This window comes from Malania oleifera, chromosome 4 (genome assembly GCF_029873635.1).
Source record: "Malania oleifera isolate guangnan ecotype guangnan chromosome 4, ASM2987363v1, whole genome shotgun sequence".
Classification (NCBI taxonomy): Eukaryota; Viridiplantae; Streptophyta; class Magnoliopsida; order Santalales; family Ximeniaceae; genus Malania; species Malania oleifera.
The window spans coordinates 57,357,310-57,366,912 of record NC_080420.1 but is presented as its reverse complement, the minus strand read 5'-3'; positions in this window follow the sequence as shown (position 1 = coordinate 57,366,912).

The window sequence follows — 9,603 nt, the reverse complement described above, 5'->3', positions numbered from 1 at the left end:
GACAAATTTCAAACCCTGCAACAGCCCTCTCAGTAATTCCCCCTCATACGAGACACGGGGCATGCGACGAAATTAATAAGGTATTCATCAACCAAATCGGAGGGTTCGTCTACGAACCCTGCTTTTCCTCTTTTTTGAATTTCTTTTCCTCCCATCTCGTATTATTTAAATACTATAATTCTTCAGGTCTCTAAATTCTTCCCCCCCCCCCCCCCCCACCTTATAAAATTTCGTCCCCAAAATTTACTACATGTATTGACACCATCCTTTAAATAAAATGGGCTACTTATTTTATTACTTACCCTCACTTATGGTGGAGGAATACCATTGTTACATTCAAGGTTCTGGGAGATTACAAATACATAAAATAAAATTCTCCCAAAATCAAAACACTACCTATAACTAAAAATTATTACATATACTGACTAACCTGCACAAAAGAAATTTGTTGGCCTAACTGGACTTTTCAATCAGTTTTTGTGATAACAAACAAAGTATAATCTAACTTGGAATGGTTAAGTAATAATGTTTCAGGTTTGAAAATAATACAAGGATCAATTTGTCCATTTATATGCCGACTAGGGTTGTAATGTTAGGTAAGAAGGTACTCAGGAATTGTCCATCCTATATTTAGGGGAGGTCTTTATCAGCTAACTTGGTGGTCTTAGATAAGTTTGGGTTCGAAGTGATTCTGGGGATGGACTGGCTAGTTGCCCACTATGCCAATATTGACTACCATTAGAAAGAGGTAGTGTTCAAACCTCCAGGGCGACAGGAGTTCAGATTTGTGGGATCATGTGTGCGTGCCCCACTACAGTTGCTATCCACCATTCAAGTGAGGAGATTATTGCAGGAAGGCTATCTAGGATATTTGGCCTATGTGAAGAAGGTGTTGGAAGGGGAGTTGAGGTTAAAGGATATTCCGATAGTGAGGGATTTTCCATATGTATTTCCCGAGGATTTGTCGGGACTACCTCTTGATCATAAGGTAAAATTTACAATTAATCAAATTCCAGGGATAGCGCCGATTTTGAAAGGGCCATACAAAATGGCACCGGGAGAATTGAAAGAATTGAAGGAACAGTTGCAGGAACTGTTAGACAAGGGGTTTATTCGGCCCAACGTGTCGCCCTGGGGAGCATCGATATTGTTTGTGAAGAATAAAGATGGGTCAATGAGAATGTGCATCGACTACAGAGAGATTAATAAAGTGACCATCAAGAATAAGTACCTGTTTCTCCACATCGACGATTTTTTTGATCAGTTACAGGGAACACAAATTTTCTCAAAGATAGATCTGCAGTTCGAGTACCATCAAATGAAGGTCATGGCAGAAGACATTCCGAAGACAGCATTCAGAACTCGGTATGGCCATTATGAATTTCTAGTTATGCCATTTGGATTGACAAATGCTCCTGCAGTGTTTATGGATATGATAAATTGGGTCTTCCACCAGTATTTGGACTAGTTTGTGGTTTTATTCATTGACAACATACTAGTGTATTCAAAGAGCCCAAAGGAGCACGAGGAACATCTGAGGATAGTGCTTCAGGTACTGAGAGAAAGAAAGTTGTATGCAAAATTCAAGAAGTGCGAGTTTTGGCTGAGGTAAGTTACCTTCCTTGGACATATGATATCCAAGGGTGGTATTTTAGTGGATTCGAGTAAAATCAAGGCAGTGGTGGAGTGGGTACGACCGAAGAATGTGCAATAAATCAGAAGCTTCTTGGATTTGGTTGAGTACTACCATAGATTTGTTGAGGGTGGTATTTTAGTGGATTCGAGTAAAATCAAGGCAGTGGTGGAGTGGGTACGACCAAAGAAAGTGCAATAAATCAGAAGCTTCTTGGATTTGGTTGAGTACTACCATAGATTTGTTGAGGGAAACTCTAAATTGTTGGGTCCTTTGACGAGATTGACCAGGAAATGTGTGAAATTTAGTGGACCGATGAATGTGAATGGAGCTTTCAGGAGTTAAAGTAGCGGCTCATCATTGCACCGATGTTGACGATTCCTTCAAGAGAAGTGGGTTTCGTAATTTACAATGATGCATCACATAAAGGGCTCAGATTTGTGCTGATGCAGTAGGGGAGAATAGTAGCATATGCCTCCCGATAATTGAAAGAATATGAGAAGAATTACCCTACCTATGATTTGGAGTTAGTAGTAGTGGTTTATGCACTAAAAATTTGGAGACACTATCTGTATGGGGGTCCGTGTGAGATTTTCACTAATCATAAGAGTTTGAAATATTTTTTCACATAGAAAGAATTAAACATAAGGCAGAGGAGGTGGCTGGAGCTGATAAAAGATTTACACCATCAGTTACCACCCGGGAAAGGCTAATGTAGTAGTTGATACTCTGAGCCGAAAATCAGTGAGAGCGGCAGTGTCAGGAGGGATAATTCAGCATCCAATTCATATGAATTTGGGAATACTTGGGGTGGAACTCATAGAGGGTGATCACCATGCATTTATGTGGTTGGAGCTAATAAAAAATATGCACCATCAGTTACCACCTGGGAAAGGCTAATGCGGTAATTGATGCTCTGAGCCGTAAATCAATGTGAGTGGTAATGTAAGCAAGGATAATTCAGCATCCAATTCAGATGAATTTTTAAATACTTGGGGTGGAACTTGTAGAGGACGATTGCCGGGCATTTCTTATCAATCTAGTACTGCAGCCACCTCTACAGGAAAGAATTAAAGTTGCTCTGCTAAAAGACACGGAATTAATGAAAATTATAGATAAATTACAGAATGGTCAAGAGGTAGATTTTAGTATCTCAAATAAGGGAGCCTTGAGGTTCCATACCAGGCTACGTGTACCTACTGACCCTGAGATTAAAAAAGTTATTCTGAAGGAAGCGCATTGATTCCTATATACTGTACATCGTGGTAGCACTAAAATGTATAGAGATCTTCAGGAGTCCTTTTGGTGGAGCAATATGAAAAGAGAGATCGCTGAGTTTGTAGAGCAGTGTTTGACATGCCAGCAAGTGAAAGCTGAGCATCAGAGACTGGCGGGATCATTGTAACCCCTTCGCATCACTGAGTGGAAGTGGGAACATATAGCGATGGATTTTGTCATAGGATTACTACCGGCACTACATGAACAAGACGCCATTTGGGTAGTCGTAGATCGACTGAAAAAGACTGCCCATTTTTTGCCTATCAGAATTAACTACTCCATGAGCATACTAGCAGATTTGTATATCCAAGAGATAGTTAGATTGCATGGCGTACCAGTGTCCATAATATCGGACCGAGACCCACGATTTACATCTTAGTTTTGGAGGAGTTTGCAGAAGGCCATGGGTTCTCAGTTGATGTTCAGCACAGCATTTCATCCTCATACAGATGGGCTGACAGAGGATGATACAGATACTGGAGGATATGCTACGAGTTTGTGTGCTGGATTTTAGGGGCAGTTGGATATAGTTCATGCCACTATCAAGTTTGCTTATAATAACAACTATTAGGCCAGCATTAGGATGGCACCATATGAGGCGTTAAATGGTAGGAGGTGCCAATCCCTGTTGTATTGGGATGAGATTGGGAAAATTTGATTTTGGGGCCAAAGCTAATACAGTAGACTCATTATAAAGTCAGACTCATCAGAGACAGGATTAAACAGTACAGAGTTGGCAGAAGAGTTATGCAGATACTCACTGGTGAGAGTTGGAGTTTGATGTAGGAGATCATGTATTCCTAAAAGTAGCACCAATGAAAGGAGTTATGAGATTTGGGAGGAAGGGTAAATTGATCCCTAGGTATATTGGACCATTCGAGATTTTTGAAAGAGTGGGTCCAAGTGCCTACAGGTTGGCACTACCACCGGTTTTGTCTAGAATCCATGACATATTTCACGTTTCCATGTTAATAAAATACATCCAAGATCCCTCCCATGTGATCAGTTATGAGGCACTGGAGCATAATGATGTCTTATCTTATGAAGAGATGTCAACGCAGATTTTAGACTGGAAGGAACAAAAGCTGCGTACAAAGAGGATCCCACTGGTAAAAGTGTTATGGCGCAATCATGCAGTAGAGGAAGTTTCGTGGGAATTAGAGGAACATATGCGCTAGAGATATCCACACATGTTCAGTAAGACCTAGGGTTGAACTGGGAAATAGAAAGTGAGTAACAAGGTGTATATTTTGACTTGTACGATATAGGATATATAGTGTATTGTTTTGGTTATAATTTTATTTGGGGGAGTTTTCTTTTGTTATTCATGATTGTAATCTCCTAGAACCCTTTTTCTGTAACCACGGTATTCCTCCGCCATAAGTGAGGGTAATTAATAAAATTGGGATGTTTTCTTTAAGGATGAAAAGGTGAAGAATAACAATTTCAAGGATGAAATTTTATAAGGAGGGGAGAATGTAGAGACCCGAAAAATTTAAGTTCTGAAAGTAATAAAAGAAAAAAAATGAAATAGAAGGAAAAAGGAAAAAAGGAGGATCAGCAACGGTTCGTCAATGAACCAATGGTCTTTGTCGAAGAATGTCTCTCTAGGCCTCGTCAACGAAGGACGCATATCTCATCGATGAAAAGATACCGAGAGCAGAGAATTTCAGGTTGTTAAGGGTTCGTCGACAAACCCATTACCTTCATTGACGAACGCCCTTATGAGCTTCGTCGACGAGTCCACATGTCTCATTGACGAAGCCACGTGGCCAACGATCTATAAATATGTTAAAATCGAGTTTCAACGTAAAAAACTCATTCCTCTCTTTTCTCTCTCTCTCTAGGTTTGGTTTCTCTCCCTTCTCTCTTCATTTCTTGCTCCGTTTAAGCTCGTTTCAACGATCAGAAGTTACCACGAGGTTCGTGGGGAGATTCTCTACAACTTAATCGGAGCAGATTGCTTATTTGGAGTTCTTGAGCACCATCCTAAAATCAGGGTAAGTAAGATAATTTAGGGTTTAAATGTTTATTTAGAGTATATAAGGCCTAGGAAGTGTTAAATGAGAAATATTCTGGGAAATGAGTTGATTGATTTGGGAAAAATGTGAATGTTAGGGTTTTGAGTTTTGAACACTGCAGGCGTGGGATTGGATTGTTAACAGACCTCTTAGTAAGTCAGGTAAGGGGAATAAATTATAGCAGCTATTTTTGGGAAAAGAATTGCAGATTTAAAGTAAGTGAAAAATGAAATATGATTTTTTACCTGTGATTAATATGTTATAAATATTAGACGAAAATTGTGTGGCGTGAGAAATATGATATAACAAATTTATACTGGGAATGTAATTGAAATTAGGATATATACAGGAATGAGATTGTTATATGGAAATGATGAAAAGTGGTATATAGAATAATTTTATGGAAAAACGAAAAGTGTGTGTGTGTGTGTGTGTGTGTGTGTGTATAGATGTGCAATTTAATAGGAAATAATGAAATGTGGTATTGATATGTTTTTACTGAGAAATGTTGAAATACGAGAAATGAGATATTTATTTTAAGAATGGAACGTGTATAGAAAATGATAAGAATGCCACTGATGTGATGAAATGAATGTGAATGCTGAATTGTGAATACTGAATTGTGAATATTGAAATGTGATTACTTAATTGTGAATACTGAACTGAGAATACGAAATGTGAATTCGAAATGTGGAAATGAGTACCCTGATGGGTTGTTGTTGATAGAGAGCAATGTACCGTTGCTAGTGAGGTGTTAGAACAACCACACGGTCTCATGGAGAGTGTGGTGTGGCAGTTGATTGGGCCAGTGAGAAAGGTTGTTTTGCCACCTGGCGTATGGACCAGGAGTAGGCAGGCTAATCGTACTATAGACACGTGGTTACATTGTTTTGATCTAACCGGGTAGGCCAATCACAGTTTAGATCTAGCCTTCAGACCGCACAACCCTGACCATGGGAGGAAGCATGGCATGGACAATATCCTTATGGCAGCCATGAGTTACAGACACGTTGTGGATTTTGTTACTGGCTGATACTCATGTGCTGGATTATGATTATACTCATGTGCTGTATTATGATTACTCATTACAGATACGATAATGAACAGCCATGGGTTACAAACATGTTGAGATACTTATATGAGGATACCCATGGGCCAGAATGTGAAAATGAGAACGAGAAAGAAAAGCTTATTCAAGCTATTGAAATATGAATTTAAGAAAGAATAGTCTATGAAAGAAAATGTGAATATGATTTTGAGAAATAAGAAAGTACGTATATGATTACGAAAATGATGAGAAAGCTTTTGAAAAATATGTTTTACACACATATATGATTATGAGTACTTATCTATATATTTTCTCCCAGTTGTTATATCTATTAAAATAGAATGTGATATGATGTAATTGAACTCATACTACCACACACTGTGAATAATTTATTCCGTCTTACTGAGAGGTGTCTCACCCAAATATTTTAATATTTCAGGTAATCATAATAGACCAGGAGATAGAGCTCCGAGATAGAGGGGAGTTGGTACCCTGATGGACAAGGTAAGCATTTTGTGTTGGGGAATGTGTTTGTGTAATCCCCTAGGGTATGTTATGGACTTTTGGGGATGTATATGGATGTTTAGAACTCTAGTTATTTGTATTCTGGATGGTATGTAAATATGGACTTCCTCTATTAGGTATGTTCTTATATGATGGACTGATTACCCGGTATCCCACTTCGGGTCGAGTTGTGTTGATATGGTATCAAAGTTGTGATGTGGCAGGTGTTGGATTAATATTTATTATTTACTAGAGACGGAAAAAAAATGGTGAAAAAATCGGTTCGTGATTGGGAGCACGTAGAAGTCGAGATGCTTGAGAACATACTCAACATAGTCGGAGATAAGGATGGTTTAGGGCCATGGTCTTTGATGGCTTTGCTACAACGGTTGGTATATGTTGTTGAATGGCTAGTTATAGTACATGTCAAGTACCTCATTGTCATATGGGGTATGCTTATTTACAGGGTATGCCATAATTAAGGGTAAATTATGTGCAACACAAGGAGTTGACTTGCAGGCTATGTGCAATATCAATGATGAAGAAAAAAAAAATGCATATTAACTAGGCAAGGTGATTACTTGAAAATTTTCCTTGTAATCATTAGCATGTTCCCTTCTTCGAATGCTATCCAGTGGGTTTAACATATGGCAACATCCTAACCACGAAATCGTATCCATGACTGGTTATGCCTTGTTGGAAAATGTTGGTTGCGTCCAACATAACCAATGTAGTTGAGGTTGTCAACTATTATCCCTAGACAATTCAAGTTATCAATTTTATAAATTGTATATGATGTGGCATGGAACATCATAGAATTCAAGGTGGATCCTTGAGTATATGTCATACTCTTCTTACACTTGCAGGATATATACACACAAATTTGATTCTGTGTTTCATTATCTTAATCATGTGGGACTTGGCGCCATCATAGTGTCATGGATTGATGAGAAAGCATAGACCCTATGACAACAACTCCCATTTTAAAAACATGACTACCTGTCATCCACAAGTATGTTGGCTAAGCATGCACATGTCTACACTATCATATACACTATGTTGCATATTAATAAATTTTAAAATCGACAAAGAATAAAAAGATACATATCATAAGCTTCCTTGAGATTGTACCCTCCTTTGAAAGCAAGCAAAGCTAAGCAACCGTCTTAGCCCTAAGGTTTCATTAACCTATTTTGATTATAACAAACTATTGAGTACTAATGGTTTTGTTCTTAAATTGATCTACGGGATTAAGCCATTATAGTTGGATAAAAGTTGAATATTTGATGGAAGAAGTTAAAGATTTGAGAGAAGATATTTGAAGACTTAATTTGATTTATTTGTATTGTTTCTCTCTCAATTGTAATGTATTTTATCTTGTAAAATCAAGAGAAATATAAGGCATAGCACATATAGACCTAAACTGGACAAATGGGATCAAAAAGTAAATTGAACCCCAACCAAGGTGGTCGATCGACTCTTAAAGGTGGTCAATCGGTCTAACAAGGTTTGCCTGCAATGGTCACTTTTTCCTCTCTAATGGCTAGTAAACGATCGATCAAACCTTGTAAGTGATTGACTGGTCTAAAAACCAAGAAATCTTCAATGGGCAGAAAACGTCTAACTCTATATATATGTCCTCATAAACCTTAAGAACGTTAGAGAACTAATCTATATTAAATTCTAAGTGCTCTAGCCTCAATTCTCTCTTATCAATTCTTTATGCTTTCATTTTCTTATCTTTGAAAGATAGTCGAGAAAACTCTTGAGCTTTTATTTGTTTATTCTCTGAGACTTTCTTATGTGAGCATCAAAGTCTTAATCATTCCTTGTGAGGAATTTTCTATTGTAAGCTCTTAGTTGTAATTAGTTCCTTTGTCTCCAGCAGAACAAGGATTGTATTTGGTTTCGTTGGTCTCTAAAAAAAAGGAGGTATAAGTGGTGTGCTTGCCGCTATGAAAGTAAGGGGTTTTAGTGGAACCTCAAGACAGTTGGTCTCTAGAGAGTGGACATAGGTCGATTGTCAAACCACTATAAAAGTGTTTGCACAATTTCTTTTACTTTCTCTCTTTTTCTTTCATATTTATGTGTGTTGCTTGCTTGCTTAATTTTTGTATCAAGTACTTTTAATTTCTTTAAACCTAATTCACCCCCCTCCCTCTTTTTAGGTTATCTTTGGGCCTACAAACCTAAGACCCAACATGCCTCACATTGAGTAAGGGTTGTTTTTGCACCCTCAAATCTAAACCCATATATTTTTTATAAAAAAAATATTCCCCCCAACAAGTGTAACATAAGGCAAGACCCATCGGCTTCCAATAGCTTGTTAATTTTCATAGCATAGTTGATTCATAAGTGCACCAGTTCTATAATTAATTGTTTGGTTCAAAAAATTTTGAAAGCTTTTGAAAATGTGAACTGTAAGACTAGTCATGCTTTATGAATCAAAATGTTTGACAATTAAGAAACAACATATCCAAAAAGTAAAAACTGTTGAAATGCACATGCTAAGGTGGATAAGCGATATATTATTAAAAAATAAATTAAGGAATGAACATATTCACAATAAATTAAGCATAGTATTGTTAGAAACCAAGATAATGGAGGAAAAATGAGATGGTTTGAGCATTTGAAACACAGGCCAAAGAGTGCACCAATAAAAAGGAGTGAACTAGTTGTTAAGGGGTAGGAGTAGATTGAAAATAATATGGAATGAGATAGTAAGAGCTTAATGACTCTTAAACTGACCAAGAAAAATGTGTTTAATCATATGAGTTGGTAGAAAAGAATTCATGTAGCCAGCCCTCTCCTCCCCCCCCCCCCCCCCCCCCCCCTCCCCTAAGTAGGATTTAAGGTTGCTTATTGTTTTTGTTGCGGTTGTTTCAAAAATATGAACTAGAAAATTTTTCACACACACATACACGCGTTTGCAGAGACCTTGTGCTAGGTACAACTTAGAGAAGTGGGCACATTTAGTTGTAAAAAAAAATTATTTCTAACTATTTTTAAAAAAATTACAATATTTACAGGAAATAAACAATAAAATAATAAAATATTTTCACACCATTTGCTTGTGGAAATAGTTCTAGTTTACATTTCTAATGTTTCAAATAATTACA